The sequence below is a fragment of the Lissotriton helveticus genome, chromosome 1_1, assembly GCF_964261635.1.
Source record: "Lissotriton helveticus chromosome 1_1, aLisHel1.1, whole genome shotgun sequence".
Taxonomy (NCBI): domain Eukaryota; kingdom Metazoa; phylum Chordata; class Amphibia; order Caudata; family Salamandridae; genus Lissotriton; species Lissotriton helveticus.
Genome location: NC_136057.1, coordinates 1093266924 through 1093275488, shown reverse-complemented (window position 1 = coordinate 1093275488; position 8565 = coordinate 1093266924). Strand labels below are relative to the sequence as shown.

At 50.6% G+C, this 8565-nt stretch overlaps 1 pseudogene; it reads right to left on the bottom strand.

The window, feature by feature from the left end:
- Positions 1–4751: 4751 nt before the first annotated feature.
- On the bottom strand, positions 4752–6977 carry LOC144772215 (large ribosomal subunit protein eL34-like; annotated as a pseudogene).
- Between the last annotated feature and the right edge of the window lie 1588 nt (positions 6978–8565).

Sequence of the window (8565 nt, the reverse complement as noted above, 5' to 3'; positions counted from 1 at the left end):
AGTATTCCGTGTTTGTCACCGCTGGGAGCACCTGTGGGGAGCACAAAAAGGCATCTAAGCGGACATGGAGGTCGTGCAAACTAGAATAATAGGAGTAATCCCTCGCCATCGGGTGTTGCACTCGCCAGGCGTCCTGCAACTCCCAACTCTCTTGCCGTTCAGACCTACGCTTTGCCAGACGGTGCACCGGGGACACTCCCAGAGGTGGATGGACCTGTCCAATACAATGTCCGTTACTGAGTTAAAGTCCCCCCACATTACGATGGTGCCAGCCGAAAACCCCGCCAGTGCTCCGGAAAGTTTTGTGAAGAAAGACAATTGGTCAGTATTGGGCGCATACACGCTGCATAGCACTATATCCTTGCCCTTTAATTTCCCCTCCACTGCTACAAACCTGCCCTCTGGGTCTATTGTGTGCCTGATCGCCCGGAAAGGGGTCCCCGCCCATATCCAGACCAACGCGCCCCTGGCAAATGCAGAGCATGTAGTATTAAACAGTTGCCCTCTCCATCTCCTTTGCAGCGCAACACCCTCCTGCTTTGTTAAATGCGTTTCCTGTAGTAGCGCAATCTGCACCCCTCTCCGAACTAAGTATGCGTGTATTTGGTGCCTCCTTGCCATCATATGCAGACCCCTCACATTCCAGGTTACACATTTCACAGTTCCAGTACTAGCCATAGTCCCATGTTTTGCGGTGAAAGCCAGCAGTGGTGCGCATCCAGGCACAGAAGGTCGCACTCTTCCCCCCCAGCCCCAACACTGCAAACCCCCTCTCCCCAACCATCCTGCCTCGAGCTCCCCCAACTACTCTCAGCTCCCTCCCCCCAGAACAGGACCCAGCTTCGCGAAAGCAGCTCCCATCCAAACCTAGTGAGGGCTATCGTACCCCTCCCAACAACCCAACTATACCGTAGTCTGCACCACGGTGGCCTTAGGGGCCTGAAAGGCGTAGCTCGGTTCCGAAGGTGGTCACCCCAGTCCCGTCCCCCCACCCCACAATCCCACCCCAATCAAGTCCGAACATCCATCCTACTTTATTGTGTCCTTCACCATCTATTGGCCCCGGCCCTCTCCAGGCACCTTCCGAAGTCAGCATGAATCGTCTCCATTATCATTCATCAATTAGCCCCCCCGACGTTTGTGGCGTCACATCTGGGCCCTTGGCACCATTTAGTTCTGATAAGTCCGTTTCCGAGCCAGTGACTTGGCCCTCTACGTCCGAGCTCCCACACGACCTAGTTCTCACAGTTCCCGATAGATCAATTACTGCTTGTAACGCCACTTTCCTCTCGCCGTATGTCTGTGAGTCCGTCGGTTTTTGTGATCATTGCAGGCGCTTCCGGAGCCTTTGGGATTTCCGGGTTGATTGTTGAGTACGCTCTTCTTCAGCTCTGTATTTTGCTCCGTCCGTACCAGCCTTGTACATGTCCCACCACGCCCAAGCGTCCGCCGAAGTAGGGAAGAAGAGCGTTTTGTCGTCCACCACCACTCTGAGTGTGGCCGGGAAAAGGAGCGAATACGTTATGCCTTCCGCCCGGAGTTCTCTCTTGAGTGACAAAAAGGAGGCGCGCAGCTTCTGAGTCTCAAATGTGTAATCAGGGAAAAGCGTTACTCTACTGTTGTCCACCTGGAAAGGGTCCACGTCCCTGCCCCTCTGCAGCAGCCAGTCCCAGTCTTTGTAGTGTAGCAGTTTTATCACCACCGGACGGGGCGGTTGGCCCGGACTTGGGGTTCGGGCCGGGACCCTGTGCGCCCGCTCCAGCGTAAAGAAAGGCGAGAGACCCTCCGGCGCCACTTCTGTCTTCAGCCAGTGCTCCAGGTATCCCATCATGTCATCCCCTTCCTTTTGTTCCGGAAGGCCCACTAAGCGCACGTTGTTGCGCCTGCCGCGGTTTTCCGCAGCCTCCGCTCTCCTCTCCAGTGCTTGTACGCGATCAAGCGCGTCCACCAGCCGTCCTTCCATAGCTTTGTGTTCGGGCAGTATCTCCTGAAGGGTGTGTTCTGTACTTTTAACTCTATCCTTCAGTTTGTCATGGTCGGCACGCAGAAGCCCCAGGCCCGTTGCCACCAGGGCGATATCTTGCTGCAGCGCCTCTCTCGTGGCCTGGATAGCTTCCAGAATACAAGTTTGTAACTGCTGCAGGTCAGCTGGTGCTTGTGTCAGTCCATCTGTCGCCCCAGAGCTCGCAGCCTCCTCCACTCTCCCCTTAGGCTTCCCCATTCGAGCTGCTTGGAAAAGGGGGGGGGAACTTCTTCCCCACTCTCTTCTGGATAGGAGGGACAGGCGGGTCCGTTCTGCAAGTGCCGTGGGCGGCGAATACTTGGCCTCCGGGCGCCCCCAATGCTCTGCTCAGTGTTGCCGACACCATCCCTGCTCCGCCCTCACGCACAGAGCTTCTCCCGGCCTCTGATTGCAAGGACGGCCGCCATCTTGTTCCTCGCGATCTCTGTCCGTATGGGAGCCGGTCCGCCCCTGTTACGGAACTGATTAACTCCTCTGTCCACAGCATGGAGGAAAGCCCAGGCGAGTTCAGGTGGCACCACTGTTGTTCCCGGCCGTCGCTAAAGGAGCACCGCATTCACTCGGTTGTCATCGTTTCTGGCTCCGAGCTCCGGCCGCCATATTGAGTCAGCGCGCCCGGCATCTCTTTGTTCCCCTTCTGGGCTAATGGGCACTGGAGAAGCCTTAAACCCCGTGCCTGGGGGTCCGCCGCCGTTCCGGTGTACTTTGCCGGTCTGATTATGCCTTTCACGATGGATTTCGTGCAGGTTTGCAGGATAAAAGCGGGGATCGGGTGCGGAGCTCCAGGCTCACGCTTCCTAACCCCTCGCCATCCAAGCCACGCCCCCCCTGTTGTTGAGTATATTGATGTCATCAGAAGAGGGGATTTTCATGTAAAACTGAGCGTCAACCACACACATGTGGTAGGATATATGTGCCAGTTTGAGGATTTCAGTTAGGGTGCTCAATGTATAGATTAAACAATGTCAGGGGGACAGTAAAACCTTAAGGTACACTCATCGACACAGGCACCAGATCAGAGAGAACTTGGTTGCTTGGACAGCGCTGAGTTCTCTTGTGAAGGAAAGAAGAGAACCATTTTTGCACAGTATCATAGAGGCCCATTTTTTGTTCTAAAAGATTAAGCGGGGTATCATGAATGACTGTGTCGAACACCGCTGACAGGTCAAGTAAGAGTAATAGGCAGGATTTATTCTGATCGAGTGAGTGTAGGGTGTCATCAACAATATGGACCAGGCCTGTTTCAGTGCTATGACCTGGCCAGAAGCAAGATTGACATATGGTTGAGGAGTTGGAATGGCTCGATATGATTGCCGAGCTGTAAGTGGGCACATTTTTCCTAAGAGTTCAGCTAACGTTGGGATGTTGGAGATAGGTCAGTAGTTAAGGTCGAACTGACACAACAACCTTGTTAGCATGCATTATTTAGAGTAAAAAGTCATATATGAACACAATGAGAGAAAGCAATTTAAAAAATATTTAGGGGGAGGTGTGGAGCAAAATGCTTCTCCATGATAAACGTATAGATTACCTGAAAGGCAAACAAGGCCATGTAAATATCTTCAATGGGTATTCGGATGTATTGGTGTATTGGATCAGATGAATGAAACTGGCTCCCTCTTTTCCCCAATGATTTAGTCAATCATTGCAATCCACCTGAAGCAAAAGATAGATAGCACTCTGGATGTATGTGTCGCAATGAAAAATTAACCCTGGGGGTTCGCCTAGACATAAGATATATAGTTTATTGCTCAATTTATCTTTCCTTGTTCCTCTTAATGGCTCTGCATTCTATAACTATAATTCCACACCTAAAGCAATTTCCAAATTGCGTCGTGCACGTTTTAAAACTACAGTGAGCTTCTTTTGCAGAGAAAAAAGAATCAAGTTAAGGTTCTGAAAACTGTAGGTTAAAGAAGCAGATGCAAAAAACATCTTCGGTATTTTTACTTTGCAGTTAGGAATCACAATATCAGCAAAGTATAACATTAATCACTATGTCGCACTGGAGCAGTTTTACGTTTTTCTTTTATTTTTAAAGAGGTCATTCAAAGTAGCTTCTTTGAAAAGGTCAGATATTCTTAGGGAGCTTTACGAATATCGGGGCATATTACCAAGGGTGGCGATAGGCAATTATCGCCGGTTTAGCGGCCGTTTTCGGCCGCTAAGCGGCGATAATTCTATTGCTCTATTAGCAAGCTGTCGCTAACGGATGTTAGCGACAGCTTTTAGGCGATAGCGAGCGGTTTAGGACCCGCTTTGCATGTTAGCGATATTTATCGCTAATGACATGCAAAGTGGGCGTACCCAACCTGTTTGCGACTGAAAGCAGTCGCTAACGTCGCTATCGCCTATTAGCAAGGCAGGCGTAGCGATGGAAATATTCCCGCTATCGCCAAAAATCAACACCTGCTCAGACCAGTTCTTAGCCATGTTATCCAATAGGAGGTGGATAACATGGCTAAGAGCATTTCATCGCTAATGCGTGAATATCGCTGTATTCTCAGCGATATTCACGCATTTCGCCGCTATCGCTGGATATTTTAGCACAATGGAGAAAAACGTTGCTAATAGCATGTTTTCTCCGCTAACATATCCAGCGATAAAAAAAATCGTAGCTAATCCTATTTAGTGATAATTATCGCTACTTGTTGGTAATATGCCCCATCATCCCGCCAAAGTCAAAGCTTTGAACAGTATGAATGCTTCATCTGGATCGTATAAATGTTTATTTGGTTTTCTGAGATTGTGCTTGTGCCTTCAACACCTTGACAACAATCTTCTGCTCTTCAATTAGGAAAGCGTGTTTGATCCTGTCGCGTACACATTTTGCACACATGGGCTCTGCTGACATGCTTCTTAGTCTTAGACAGTCGCATTAGCACTTTAGGTCGAACAGCACGGATACCACGGAGTCTTCCTAGGCCAGGCGCGGTGCGTCCATTGGGGCGTAGGGGCGTAGCCCCACTAAGCCCCATGGACCCACCGCATCGTCACTAAAATCAAAATAAAAATATTTAATAATCGCGCTACCCCCCGGCCGGGAATCCGGGAGACACCCGACTTTTCCGGGGTGCACAGGGGGGGGCTGGGCCTGCTGCAGCTTGAGTGACATTCCACTCAGCTGCAGCAGTATTGCGCACGTGAATTCTTGGGCAGAAACTAGCCTGCGCATGCGCAGATAGTTTCCCTGCTGAAGTTCCCCTTAGAGAGAGGACCAGGAGGCGGGCCGCAGCCCCCGGGGTTGCAAAGGGCGACTGGGCGAGCAGTCATGGTGCCCCCCTAGCCAATCCTGGCGCTGCATGCAGCGCCAGGATTGGCTGGTCCAGTGGTCCACGTGCAGGCCAATCACTGTGTGACTTCGACTCTTAAATTCATCTCCTGGAGCTTTTCATTCGGTTTTTTTGCCCTCCGAGTCTGTTCTCCGTTTTCCTTGCCCTCTGTTCTCTCCAATCTCTCGATTTCCTTGAACTCTGTTATTCCGTTTTCCTTGCCCTCTTTTCTATCGTTTTTATTGCCCTCTTTTCATCCGGTTTTCTTGCCCTCTTTTCTATCGGTTTTCTTGCCCTCTTTTCTATTGTTTTTATCTTTTCTATCGGTTTTCTTGCCCTCTTTTCTATTGTTTTTATTGCCCTCTTTTCTATCGATTTTCTTGCCCTCTTTTCATCCGGTTTTCTTGCCCTCTTTTCATCTGGTTCGGTGTGTGTGTGTGGGGGGGGGGCTCTGTGTGTGTGTGTGTGGGGGAACTGTGTGTGTGTGGGGGGGGGAGGCTCTGTGTGTGTGTGGGGGGAGGCTCTGTGTGTGTGTGTGGGAGGGAGGCTCTGTGTGTGTGTGGGGGGGCTATGTGTGTGTGTGTGGGGGGGCTCTGTGTGTGTGTGTGTTCATTCGGTTTATTGTGTCAGATTACACATCTCCTTCCGGGAAAAAACTCAGTTTCTACTCCCTCTTATTGCAAACTTTGAGAAGCTCTGTGGAAACCTTTGCAACCTCGTGCATTTTGCACACCGTTCTTAAATGTAACTTTTCTGACTGCTTGTGCTGCGTGTATCCTCAATTAACGCAAAGGAACGGGTCTTCACAGACACACTTCACAACAAACAGTCAGGCCCTCTTAAAGGTTTGCAATAATCCCCATTCGGCAGTAAATGTATTTATATAGCGCTTGCTTCCCCTGATGAGGCATTAAAGTAGCACGCTACTCTGGAACCCTAGATTAGAGTTAACAGTAGTTTAGTAATACGTTTTTTTCCCCTCAATCTCGAATTGTTTTCCGTGTGTGTATTTTCCTAAGAAAAGCCTGGTGAAAATGTGTTTGGTAAAATGTGCACATGCAGAGAGGTTTGTGTCTCAGTGGTGTTGCCCATTCCTCACTAGTAAGTGGGAATCCTGTTGTTAAACTGCACCATGGAATGGCAATAAACTCCAGGGTCAGTAATCCCAGGATGGTCTTACGGATATAATATAGCCCCAATAGAAAAGTGCTCCAAACGTGCAGAGAAAAATTCTGGCTACATGTTCCAACCTGGTATAAGTTACAAATATGCAAGTTGCGTCTTTGATACAGATTGCATTTTCCTTGGCACGACGCTGTTATAGTGAAAAAGATTTCCCTGTGAGAAAAAACTGTTACCGTACCAGAGGAAACTCACTGTGTTGTGTACTATGCAATTGTAGGTGGTTCGGGCTCGCTCGCTACGCTCGCTCGCTGCGGTGCAATATGCAAATTAGTTTACGCCTTACCACTTTCAAATGTCACCAGCCGCCCCTGTCCTAGGCAGATACCACATGCTGACTTTGGGGCTGTGCCAACCTTCTTGGTGTACAGATAGACAATCCTGTTACATGGAGTTCGGGATAGTCTCGTTTTGTTTGAGGTGGTGTTGTAGGACAGCCCACGGCGGTATGTCAAAAGTTGAACCATTTTTCAACCTGCAGCAGCCGTAGCCGGAAGAGAAAGGAACAGTATGAATGCAGGACATTTTAAGAGGGTCGTTTCTAGTGGACATAGTTGACGCTTTTAAACACGAGAGAAAGGATTCTTCAAAAAAATAATACCTGATCATGTCTAAAGACCAATTTGTACGCCCAATAAACTAATGTATTTAAGAAATGCGCGGGGTGACTTTACTCAACTGATGCAAGGACATATGGACACATATTAGTTGGCATTGAAGTGGAGGGAATTTTACGAAAGAAAAGTCTAAACCAAAATAACTCTTGGCCCCCATTGACAATGAGCACTCACGCACGTCAACACAGTTCGCAACGCATTTTAGCGTCCTTTTATCACAGTCACACCCAGAGCACAAGACTTTCAATTTAGACACTCTAATGCAATTCCAACGTAGGCTCGGATAACAGTTTCTTTACGGTTTTGTGCAACTCCTCGTCACAACCAATGTCAACACCTAAGGTGCCGAATTCACAAAAAACACATGAGCAAAGACAAAACACTCCTACAATTCGCATATGGAAATAGGAACTTGCCATCTCCATCCAGCAAGGCATGCTTTCAACTACCACCAGACACTCTGCCGCTGACCGCGCGACACGCAGGGGAGCATGGGCGGGACAGCGCCTTAGTCCCACACGGCGGGCGAGCGGAGCCCGTAGCGCGTCACCCCCCTGAGCAGCCCTCCCCGCCAGCTGCCAATAGGGAGGGCTCTCCTGGGGATGGGGGCGTTCCCTTGTGTATAAAGCGGGCCCAGCAACTTTGCTCTCCTTCCCGCGCCTGGTTCCCTAGGCTCTGCGCTGATCGTGGTCATGCGTCGTGTTTACGTCGTCGGGTGATTGTAAAGGTATGTTGCTACTGCTCTGCCTCTCCCCGGCCCCGTCCCTGGGCATGACCAGGTTGATGGGGCCCAGTGGTGCGACCACGGGGGGGGGTTGGTGGTGGCGGTCCAGGAGTAGATGTAGCGTCAGGGTCAGAGGAATGAGCCATGGGGAGGTGTAGTCCGGGCAGGTTGGGAGCGCGGGGTGGCGTAAACGGGTCGCGTGTTTAAAGCTCACTGCTCGTAGGAAGCAAATCTGCCGGTATGTATACGGTGCGTGTGCGGTAACACTTTCACTCGCGGGCCTTTACCACAGTTCCCGCCTCGCGGCCCTTTTCATGAACGGGATTTTAGTTTAGGGCCGAAGAATGGATGAACGGGATTTTAGTTTAGGGCCGAAGAAAGTGCTTTTAAGGTTGCGGATGTGTGGCATACAGGCTATACACGCGGCATGCGCCCTTGCCATGGCCATACAGGCTATACACGCGGCATGCGCCTTTGCCGCGGCCATTTAAGGACGGCGCCATACTTAAAGGACGCCAGGATTAGAGGCCGGCACGCTTGAAAAGGGCGCCACGCTGACCTGGCAATTGTAGTGCGGCCTACGAAGGTACGCGCCATTGCAGCGTATGCGCCAGTGCCGCGGCCATGTTGTAACGCACCTGTGTACGGTTGCAAGTCAACGAGGGGGGGAGCCCACGTATTGACCCACAGTTCCCGCCCCGCGCCTCCTTTTCGGGTACGAGATTTAGTAAGGGCTGAAGAGTAGCG